The sequence below is a fragment of the Mizuhopecten yessoensis genome, unplaced genomic scaffold (genome assembly GCF_002113885.1).
Source record: "Mizuhopecten yessoensis strain PY_sf001 unplaced genomic scaffold, ASM211388v2 scaffold10007, whole genome shotgun sequence".
In the NCBI taxonomy this organism is placed as follows: domain Eukaryota; kingdom Metazoa; phylum Mollusca; class Bivalvia; order Pectinida; family Pectinidae; genus Mizuhopecten; species Mizuhopecten yessoensis.
The window spans coordinates 122,259-134,549 of NW_018408332.1; positions in this window are offsets into that span (position 1 = coordinate 122,259).

Sequence of the window (12,291 nt, forward strand, 5' to 3'; positions counted from 1 at the left end):
TAACATATTTCAAGGGTGCAAAGAAGACGAGTATCGAGAACAGGACGAAGTCTGTAGCTGAAGGCAGTTTGAATGAATGATGTGTTTATTGCAGTTCCATGTCTAATTCTGTTATTTAATCGTGTAAATGAAGATATTGTTAATATGGACTTTTTATAAAATGTAGACCTATTTCCAAAAAACAGATTTTTGTGACTTGCTAAATCTGTTTTTTTCCAAGAACCGTGTAGGAATGATTTGCTATAAAAATCGTTTTTTGTTTCTGCTGCACAGATAATAAACTTGAGTGTCTTAACATGCTTCATCTTTATGCATTCTAACGTCATTCCTTTCCCTTTAAAGCTGGATAATGTACTAGTATCAATAGAAAGGAACGGAGGTTCATTTTTTTCAAACACCATACAGCTAGCGATTAAAAATACACTGCGAGTGGTGGTGTAGATATTGTGGTCAGGATTTTTTGTTGAAAATGGTGAAAGAATATTTTGACACAAATTTGGTATTTTTAAAAATGGTAACCAGCAGTGGATCCACATGTCCAGCCGATCTGTTAGTGGGGATATCAGGGTGTCCGAATCTTAACTCACAGCTCATAACACACCGTACATCTCCAGCCGACCTGCTGGTGGGGATATCAGGATGTCCGAACCTTACCTCACAGCTCATAACACACCGTACATCTCCAGCCGACCTGCTGGTGGGGATATCAGGATGTCCGAACCTTACCTCACAGCTCATAACACACCGTACATCTCCAGCCGACCTGTTGGTGGGGATATCAGGGTATCGGAACCTTTAATCACAGCTCATCAAACGCCGAACTGTTGGTGGGGATATCAGGGTGTCCGAACCTTAAATCACAGCGGTTGGTGGGGATATCGTGGTTTCCGGACCTTAACTCACAGCTCATAACACACCATACATCTCCAGCCGACCTGCAGGTGGGGATATCAGGGTATCCGAACCTTAACACACAGCTCATTACACACCGTACATCTCCAGCCGACCTGCTGGTGGGGATATCAGGGTGTCCGAACCTTAAATCACAGCTCATAACACACCGTACATCTCCAGCCGACCTGTTGGGGGGATATCAGGGTGTCCGAATCTTAACTCACAGCTCATAACACACCGTACATCTCCAGCCGACCTGCTAGTGGGGATATCAGAGTGTCCGAACCTTAAATCACAGCTCATAACAAACCGTACATCTCCAGCCGACCTGCTGATGTGGATATCAGGCTGTCCGAACCTTAAATCACAGCTCATAACACACCGTACATCTCTAGCCGACCTGTTGGCTGGGATATCAGGGTGTCCGAACCTTAAATCACAGCTCATAACACACCGTACATCTCCAGCCGACCTGTTGGTGGGGATATCAGGGTGTCCGATCCTTAAATCACAGCTCATAACACACCGCACATCTCCAGCCGACCTGTTGGTGGAGATATCAGGGTGTCCGAACCTTAAATCACAGCTCATAACACACCGTAAATCTCCAGCCGACCTGTTGGTGGGGATATTAGGGTATCCGAACCATAAATCACAGCTCATAACACGCCGACCTGTTGGCGGGGATATCAGGGTGTCCGAACCTTGAATCACAGCTCATAACACACCGTACATCTCCAGCCGACCTGTTGGTGGGATAACAGGGTGTCCGAACCTTAAATCACAGCTCATAACACACCGTACATCTCCAGCCGACCTGTTGGTGGGGATATCAGGGTGTCCGAACCTTAAATCACAGCTCATAACACACCGTACATCTCCAGCCGACCTGTTGGTGGGGATATCAGGGTGTCCGAACCTTAAATCACAGCTCATAACACACCGTACATCTCCAGCCGACCTGTTGGTGGGGATATCAGGGTGTCCGAACCTTAAATCACAGCTCATAACACACCGTACATCTCCAGCCGACCTGTTGGTGGGGATATCAGGGTGTCCGAACCTTAAATCACAGCTCATAACACACCGTACATCTCCAGCCGACCTGTTGGTGGGGATATCAGGGTGTCCGAACCTTAAATCACAGCTCATAACACACCGTACATCTCCAGCCGACCTGTTGGTGGGGATATCAGGGTGTCCGAACCTTAAATCACAGCTCATAACACACCGTACATCTCCAGCCGACCTGTTGGTGGGGATATCAGGGTGTCCGAACCTTAAATCACAGCTCATAACACACCGTACATCTCCAGCCGACCTGTTGGTGGGGATATCAGGGTGTCCGAACCTTAAATCACAGCTCATAACACACCGTACATCTCCAGCCGACCTGTTGGTGGGGATATCAGGGTGTCCGAACCTTAAATCACAGCTCATAACACACCGTACATCTCCAGCCGACCTGTTGGTGGGGATATCAGGGTGTCCGAACCTTAAATCACAGCTCATAACACACCGTACATCTCCAGCCGACCTGTTGGTGGGGATATCAGGGTGTCCGAACCTTAAATCACAGCTCATAACACACCGTACATCTCCAGCCGACCTGTTGGTGGGGATATCAGGGTGTCCGAACCTTAAATCACAGCTCATAACACACCGTACATCTCCAGCCGACCTGTTGGTGGGGATATCAGGGTGTCCGAACCTTAAATCACAGCTCATAACACACCGTACATCTCCAGCCGACCTGTTGGTGGGGATATCAGGGTGTCCGAACCTTAAATCACAGCTCATAACACACCGTACATCTCCAGCCGACCTGTTGGTGGGGATATCAGGGTGTCCGAACCTTAAATCACAGCTCATAACACACCGTACATCTCCAGCCGACCTGTTGGTGGGGATATCAGGGTGTCCGAACCTTAAATCACAGCTCATAACACACCGTACATCTCCAGCCGACCTGTTGGTGGGGATATCAGGGTGTCCGAACCTTAAATCACAGCTCATAACACACCGTACATCTCCAGCCGACCTGTTGGTGGGGATATCAGGGTGTCCGAACCTTAAATCACAGCTCATAACACACCGTACATCTCCAGCCGACCTGTTGGTGGGGATATCAGGGTGTCCGAACCTTAAATCACAGCTCATAACACACCGTACATCTCCAGCCGACCTGTTGGTGGGGATATCAGGGTGTCCGAACCTTAAATCACAGCTCATAACACACCGTACATCTCCAGCCGACCTGTTGGTGGGGATATCAGGGTGTCCGAACCTTAAATCACAGCTCATAACACACCGTACATCTCCAGCCGACCTGTTGGTGGGGATATCAGGGTGTCCGAACCTTAAATCACAGCTCATAACACACCGTACATCTCCAGCCGACCTGTTGGTGGGGATATCAGGGTGTCCGAACCTTAAATCACAGCTCATAACACACCGTACATCTCCAGCCGACCTGTTGGTGGGGATATCAGGGTGTCCGAACCTTAAATCACAGCTCATAACACACCGTACATCTCCAGCCGACCTGTTGGTGGGGATATCAGGGTGTCCGAACCTTAAATCACAGCTCATAACACACCGTACATCTCCAGCCGACCTGTTGGTGGGGATATCAGGGTGTCCGAACCTTAAATCACAGCTCATAACACACCGTACATCTCCAGCCGACCTGTTGGTGGGGATATCAGGGTGTCCGAACCTTAAATCACAGCTCATAACACACCGTACATCTCCAGCCGACCTGTTGGTGGGGATATCAGGGTGTCCGAACCTTAAATCACAGCTCATAACACACCGTACATCTCCAGCCGACCTGTTGGTGGGGATATCAGGGTGTCCGAACCTTAAATCACAGCTCATAACACACCGTACATCTCCAGCCGACCTGTTGGTGGGGATATCAGGGTGTCCGAACCTTAAATCACAGCTCATAACACACCGTACATCTCCAGCCGACCTGTTGGTGGGGATATCAGGGTGTCCGAACCTTAAATCACAGCTCATAACACACCGTACATCTCCAGCCGACCTGTTGGTGGGGATATCAGGGTGTCCGAACCTTAAATCACAGCTCATAACACACCGTACATCTCCAGCCGACCTGTTGGTGGGGATATCAGGGTGTCCGAACCTTAAATCACAGCTCATAACACACCGTACATCTCCAGCCGACCTGTTGGTGGGGATATCAGGGTGTCCGAACCTTAAATCACAGCTCATAACACACCGTACATCTCCAGCCGACCTGTTGGTGGGGATATCAGGGTGTCCGAACCTTAAATCACAGCTCATAACACACCGTACATCTCCAGCCGACCTGTTGGTGGGGATATCAGGGTGTCCGAACCTTAAATCACAGCTCATAACACACCGTACATCTCCAGCCGACCTGTTGGTGGGGATATCAGGGTGTCCGAACCTTAAATCACAGCTCATAACACACCGTACATCTCCAGCCGACCTGTTGGTGGGGATATCAGGGTGTCCGAACCTTAAATCACAGCTCATAACACACCGTACATCTCCAGCCGACCTGTTGGTGGGGATATCAGGGTGTCCGAACCTTAAATCACAGCTCATAACACACCGTACATCTCCAGCCGACCTGTTGGTGGGGATATCAGGGTGTCCGAACCTTAAATCACAGCTCATAACACACCGTACATCTCCAGCCGACCTGTTGGTGGGGATATCAGGGTGTCCGAACCTTAAATCACAGCTCATAACACACCGTACATCTCCAGCCGACCTGTTGGTGGGGATATCAGGGTGTCCGAACCTTAAATCACAGCTCATAACACACCGTACATCTCCAGCCGACCTGTTGGTGGGGATATCAGGGTGTCCGAACCTTAAATCACAGCTCATAACACACCGTACATCTCCAGCCGACCTGTTGGTGGGGATATCAGGGTGTCCGAACCTTAAATCACAGCTCATAACACACCGTACATCTCCAGCCGACCTGTTGGTGGGGATATCAGGGTGTCCGAACCTTAAATCACAGCTCATAACACACCGTACATCTCCAGCCGACCTGTTGGTGGGGATATCAGGGTGTCCGAACCTTAAATCACAGCTCATAACACACCGTACATCTCCAGCCGACCTGTTGGTGGGGATATCAGGGTGTCCGAACCTTAAATCACAGCTCATAACACACCGTACATCTCCAGCCGACCTGTTGGTGGGGATATCAGGGTGTCCGAACCTTAAATCACAGCTCATAACACACCGTACATCTCCAGCCGACCTGTTGGTGGGGATATCAGGGTGTCCGAACCTTAAATCACAGCTCATAACACACCGTACATCTCCAGCCGACCTGTTGGTGGGGATATCAGGGTGTCCGAACCTTAAATCACAGCTCATAACACACCGTACATCTCCAGCCGACCTGTTGGTGGGGATATCAGGGTGTCCGAACCTTAAATCACAGCTCATAACACACCGTACATCTCCAGCCGACCTGTTGGTGGGGATATCAGGGTGTCCGAACCTTAAATCACAGCTCATAACACACCGTACATCTCCAGCCGACCTGTTGGTGGGGATATCAGGGTGTCCGAACCTTAAATCACAGCTCATAACACACCGTACATCTCCAGCCGACCTGTTGGTGGGGATATCAGGGTGTCCGAACCTTAAATCACAGCTCATAACACACCGTACATCTCCAGCCGACCTGTTGGTGGGGATATCAGGGTGTCCGAACCTTAAATCACAGCTCATAACACACCGTACATCTCCAGCCGACCTGTTGGTGGGGATATCAGGGTGTCCGAACCTTAAATCACAGCTCATAACACACCGTACATCTCCAGCCGACCTGTTGGTGGGGATATCAGGGTGTCCGAACCTTAAATCACAGCTCATAACACACCGTACATCTCCAGCCGACCTGTTGGTGGGGATATCAGGGTGTCCGAACCTTAAATCACAGCTCATAACACACCGTACATCTCCAGCCGACCTGTTGGTGGGGATATCAGGGTGTCCGAACCTTAAATCACAGCTCATAACACACCGTACATCTCCAGCCGACCTGTTGGTGGGGATATCAGGGTGTCCGAACCTTAAATCACAGCTCATAACACACCGTACATCTCCAGCCGACCTGTTGGTGGGGATATCAGGGTGTCCGAACCTTAAATCACAGCTCATAACACACCGTACATCTCCAGCCGACCTGTTGGTGGGGATATCAGGGTGTCCGAACCTTAAATCACAGCTCATAACACACCGTACATCTCCAGCCGACCTGTTGGTGGGGATATCAGGGTGTCCGAACCTTAAATCACAGCTCATAACACACCGTACATCTCCAGCCGACCTGTTGGTGGGGATATCAGGGTGTCCGAACCTTAAATCACAGCTCATAACACACCGTACATCTCCAGCCGACCTGTTGGTGGGGATATCAGGGTGTCCGAACCTTAAATCACAGCTCATAACACACCGTACATCTCCAGCCGACCTGTTGGTGGGGATATCAGGGTGTCCGAACCTTAAATCACAGCTCATAACACACCGTACATCTCCAGCCGACCTGTTGGTGGGGATATCAGGGTGTCCGAACCTTAAATCACAGCTCATAACACACCGTACATCTCCAGCCGACCTGTTGGTGGGGATATCAGGGTGTCCGAACCTTAAATCACAGCTCATAACACACCGTACATCTCCAGCCGACCTGTTGGTGGGGATATCAGGGTGTCCGAACCTTAAATCACAGCTCATAACACACCGTACATCTCCAGCCGACCTGTTGGTGGGGATATTAGGGTATCAGAACCTTTAATCACAGCTCATAACACGCCGAACTGTTGGTGGGGATATCAGGGTGTCTGAACCTTAAAACACAGCTCATAACACACCGTACATCTCCAGCCGACCTGTTGGTGGGATAACAGGGTGTCCGAACCTTAAATCACAGCTCATAACACACCTTACATCTCCAGCCGACCTGTTGGTGGGAATATCAGGGTGTCCGAACCTTGAATCACAGCTCATAACACACCGTACATATGGTATTAATATGTTAGTATAGATCCCATTTGTATAGAGGAATTACGAGTACTCGTAAAGTAAACTCATACCAACCTTAAGGTTGATATAAGCTTAAAGTTCGCTCATAATATTACTATGATTCACCCTAGGCATTTCGGTTCACAAAAATTCACGTACAATTGGTAAAATAATGTAACGTTTAAAAACTGTCTATGCAAAAGTTGAAGGAATAAATAGAAAATGGAAAACAATATTTGCTTGTAGAGTTTCATGTTGCCCTTTCCTTTATTTTGGTGTCTAGCTCCGAATCCAAGTTATTTCCATGTGTTGTTGGTGCACTGCCATTTATATGGTGTCTATGTCTGTGTTGCTTTGTGAATTGCTGTAATGAAAACACTTTTAAATTTGTAAGAGCGTATGCTTAAATTTGCATGTCTACAGGTTTCTATCAGCATAGATTTAAGAATGTGTCCCAAACATAAATACTAATCACGAATGAGTATTGACATTATTTCATTGATTTTTCATATTATTGTCGATGTTCAAATGCGAGATTTATATAAGGCATTACCAGAATAGTCCATACAGTAACATGTGAACCATTTTGAATTATTCGTGGATTTCTTTCTTCTACATATAAGCAATGAGTGTTTGCGACAACGGTGTTTTAGATGAACGTTATATAACCAGTGTAGAATGGTACATGTTTTGACTCCTACTGTTTACAAACATGTGAAAATTACTTTTGCATACGCCTAATTAAGGGAGTGTTACGCGTTTGATGATTAATGCCTACAATAAAGACATGAAATTATCAGCCTGATTGATCTCCAGACGTCTGTCACAGTTGACTGCTGTCTCAGAATCCGTCTTTGTACGCATGTATGTTGTGCATGTTTCAGGATAAACAAACGGTGTGGGGTCTAGGAGAACGAGAATTATGTTTTAGTCCCCGGTGTTACAAACACGTTAATATTTCCTCATTGTATATAAATGTGAGATAAAGTCGATGTTTATGTTAGTGTGATCATTAGTTTACCCTGTGGTTTTGTCTTCACTATCCGAAGATGTAAAATTTGGCACCAAATCGATAAAACTAGGGCAAAATATGAAGGAAAGATTTGAATGTAGACCCCTGAACATTTACAATGAGAATAGGACCATGTGTTTCGGAAAGATAAGCGTCCTCTGCTTCATCGACGACGCCCGCCATGTTATTCTAAGTCAAGTTACTCACATCGAGAACTCAGGTAGTGACAACAAAACANTTATAATGACAACAAAACCAAGAGGTACTCTAGTGATTATAATGATAACAAAACCAAGAGGTAGTCTAGTGATTATAATGATAACAAAACCAAGAGGTACTTAAGTGATGATAATGACAACAAAACCAAGAGGTACTCTAGTGATTATAATGATAACAAAACCAAGAGGTACTCTAGTGATTATAATAACAACAAAACCAAGAGGTACTCTAGTGATTATAATGATAACAAAACCAAGAGGTACTTTAGTGATTATAATGACAACAAAACCAAGAGGTACTCTAGTTATTATAATGATAACAAAACCAAGAGGTACTCTAGTGATTATAATGATAACAAAACCAAGAGGTACTCTAGTGATTATAATGATAACAAAACCAAGAGGTACTCCAGTGATTATAATGATAACAAAACCAAGAGCTACTCTAGTGATTATAATGATAACAAAACCAAGAGGTTCTCCAGTGATTATAATGATTACAAACCCAAGAGGTACTCCAGTGATTATAATGATTACAAAACCAACAGGTACTCTAGTGATTATAATGATAACAAACCCAAGAGGTACTCCAGTGATTATAATGATAACAAAATCAAGAGGTACTCTAGTGATTATAATGATAACAAAACCAAGAGGTACTCTAGTGATTATAATGATAACAAAACCAAGAGGTACTCTAGTGATTATCATGATAACAAAACCAAGAGGTACTCAAGTTATTATAATGACAACAAAACCAAGAGGTACTCAATTGATTATAATGACAACAAAACCAAGAGGTACTCTAGTGATTATAATGACAACAAAACCAAGAGGTACTCTAGTTATTATAATGATAACAAAACCAAGAGGTACTCTAGTGATTATAATGATAATAAAACAACAATCGTATCTCACAAGTTCCTAATATTACAAGAGTAAAGTTGATCCCTTGTGTTATATCACCATAGATAAATTTGTTCATAATAAGGAAATTAAAACTGTATTTAACATATGAACTTCATACAGGACTTTCAATCAACCTCTCGCACCTAGTAATTTCAGAAAAGAAACAGTTTTTACTGTCAAAAGCTCATTTCAAGGAGTCAGAAATATCTTTCGAATACTCTACTGAAAGCCCTGTCAATATATATGCTGTTTGTATTCGAAATTTATAAAATCGTACTTTACATGCACAGACTGGAAGTAGCTGATTGACTCTAACTGGTACCTAGTGTTATCAAACCTTCATGTCTTGGTGTTGGCTCTAGCTGGTACTTAGTGTTATCAAACCTTCATGTCTTGGTGTTGTCTAGTTTTCAAATCGTTCTCAGAAGTATCGACATTGACACTCGACCCTTACATCGCCTATCAACCGTTTATTAATTCTCGCTGTTGTCAAAAGCCATCGCTTATCAAATCCTCCTCGACGCTGTTTGTCATCAAGTCCTACAGTTTCGCTATATTACACATAGATTTTCAGTAACTGAAACCATTAAATTGAGGATGAGGTGGAAAATTGCAATTTAACGTTATGTAAACGCAAGTGTGTTCACGCCCAATGTATTATTTATCCTAATCGCTTCGCTATCATTGATTATGTCAGTTATTGCACCCGTGTAACTGGTTCTCGGTAAATTTATTTCGCTGTCTGCAGTCGATTTAACATAAAAGGAGTCCCGTTCTCGATGTGCATACTAGATATCAAGTTACCAGAGTAAATTGACTGCCTGTTGAGCTTTAACAGACCACGTCTCAGAGGGCTCGTCCTTTCTTTATTAAGGACCTAGCTGATCAACGCCTGGTCAGCATAACATTAGGCTATAACACCACTTACACAGAAATCTTTTCATATTTGGGAAGCTAAAATATTATCACTGACACGTACAAGGTTTTAGGAAATGCTATGAGGTTTTTGTAAAACATTTTGGAAGTTTTTTCTGAATAATTGTTACGGTAGCCATGCTTTGAACAGGCTATGTGCCACATTATTAAAAGTTTACTCAGCATAGTGACATGTAGACAAAAAATTACTTTCTGGTTGTTATTCCAAAACGATTCAAATTCAAAATCAAAATTACCTGAATAAGGTCATATAAAAGCATGCGACTTACACATTTTATCAAAGACATTAACTTTTTTTTCTTTCTTTTTATTTTCTTCCGCTTTCGTTTTTGAAATGTTGACCATTACGCTAACTATGCTTTGAATCAACCAGATAGTTCAATACACATTCAACATTATACAAAGCACAGCAGTTGCGTATATTTTTTGTTGAATACGATAGGCATTTCACCTGTGTGGGTGTATGCAAATAGTAACGTACACCAACTCTGTTATTTGGAATAGCTTATTACGTAGTAAATTGCAAACAAAGATGACATTTTAACCTATACAAGTTCTCCTGGATATTTACGTATTTTCTAGATATTTCCTTCATTTGAAAACAATAAGTCACTGTATGTTTGTTTTTCTCGTTATATCACTTTTAAACTCCAACGTTCATGTTTCAAATCAATAGGTCAAAGTTAAATAGATCAATGAGTTATTCTTGAAAACCAAGATTAAAGCAAGATGCAATCTCTCTCATTAGACCAGTACTTGAATCTTACAGTTAAACCATTGCGGTTTGATAACGGCAGAAGAAAAAACCTCAGTCGAAACAGAATGTTTTTCAAATTGAAGAAAAAAATACATGTCGAATATTAGTTTTAGGTTTTTAATTCTCATATTTATTATCCATTGTTCACCATCATATAACTTGATTGGTTGCATTAATTGAGGGTTATTTATATTCATAGATGCATGGATTTTATTCTGACAAAATTAGGATTTTACAATCTTTTGAAAGTCAGCTCTGAAATAGAAATAATGAAATAATAAACATATTTCAAAATTAATAAGTACAAAAGACGCATGTTTCCTATTCGTACTGTTCAATAATTATAATCAACGATCACCCTAAGCTGGTAATGTTTACCTGTGGCGTCAGTGCAGTACACGTGACCGATATCCGTTCTTTATTCGTGGTCTATACAATAAAGCTGTTACGATACTGAGCCAGAGTATGTACACTTACCTACTACAATACAACAATTGTACCAACCGTCGTGTACTGGTATCGTATTATGTTGTGCTCCTGGATACAATATAATATTTACATCATATTCATAGACTTAAAACCCTGGTATTGGCAATGGACTTGCCAAACTAGATAGATTTGGGACAGTCGATAATGTTTTTCAGGGATAGGGAACAAATGGTGTGATCATGTCTGGTGATTTGTGCGTTTGGCGTCTGTATACCATACTTAGCAGTGTCTGCACGATTTTAACCAATATTAACACGTCAACAGTAGTTATGGTATGAGGTACTGGTCACCTCTATTAACACGTCAACAGTAGTTCTGGTATGAGGTACTGGTCACCTTTATTAACACGTCAACAGTAGTTCTAGTATGAGGTACTGGTCACCTATATTAACACGTCAACAGTAATTCTGGTATGAGGTACTGGTCACCTGTATTAACACGTCAACAGTAGTTATGGTATGAGGTACTGGTCACCTCTATGGTTAACACGTCAACAGTAGTTCTAGTATGAGGTACTGGTCACCTATATTAACACGTCAACAGTAATTCTGGTATGAGGTACTGGTCACCTGGGTTAACACGTCAACAGTAGTTATGGTATGAGGTTCTGGTCACCTTTATGGTTAACACGTCAACAGTAGTTCTAGTATGAGGTACTGGTCACCTATATTAACACGTCAACAGTAGTTCTGGTATGAGGTACTGGTCACCTATATTAACACGTCAACAGTAGTTATGGTATGAGGTACTGGTCACCTCTATTAACACGTCAACAGTAGTTCTAGTATGAGGTACTGGTCACCTATATTAACACGTCAACAGTAGTTCTTGTATGAGGTACTGGTCACCTATATTAACACGTCAACAGTAGTTCTAGTATGAGGTACTGGTCACCTATATTAACACGTCAACAGTAGTTCTAGTATGAGGTACTGGTCACCTATATTAACACGTCAACAGTAGTTCTAGTATGAGGTACTGGTCACCTATATTAACACGTCAACAGTAGTTCTAGTATGAGGTACTGG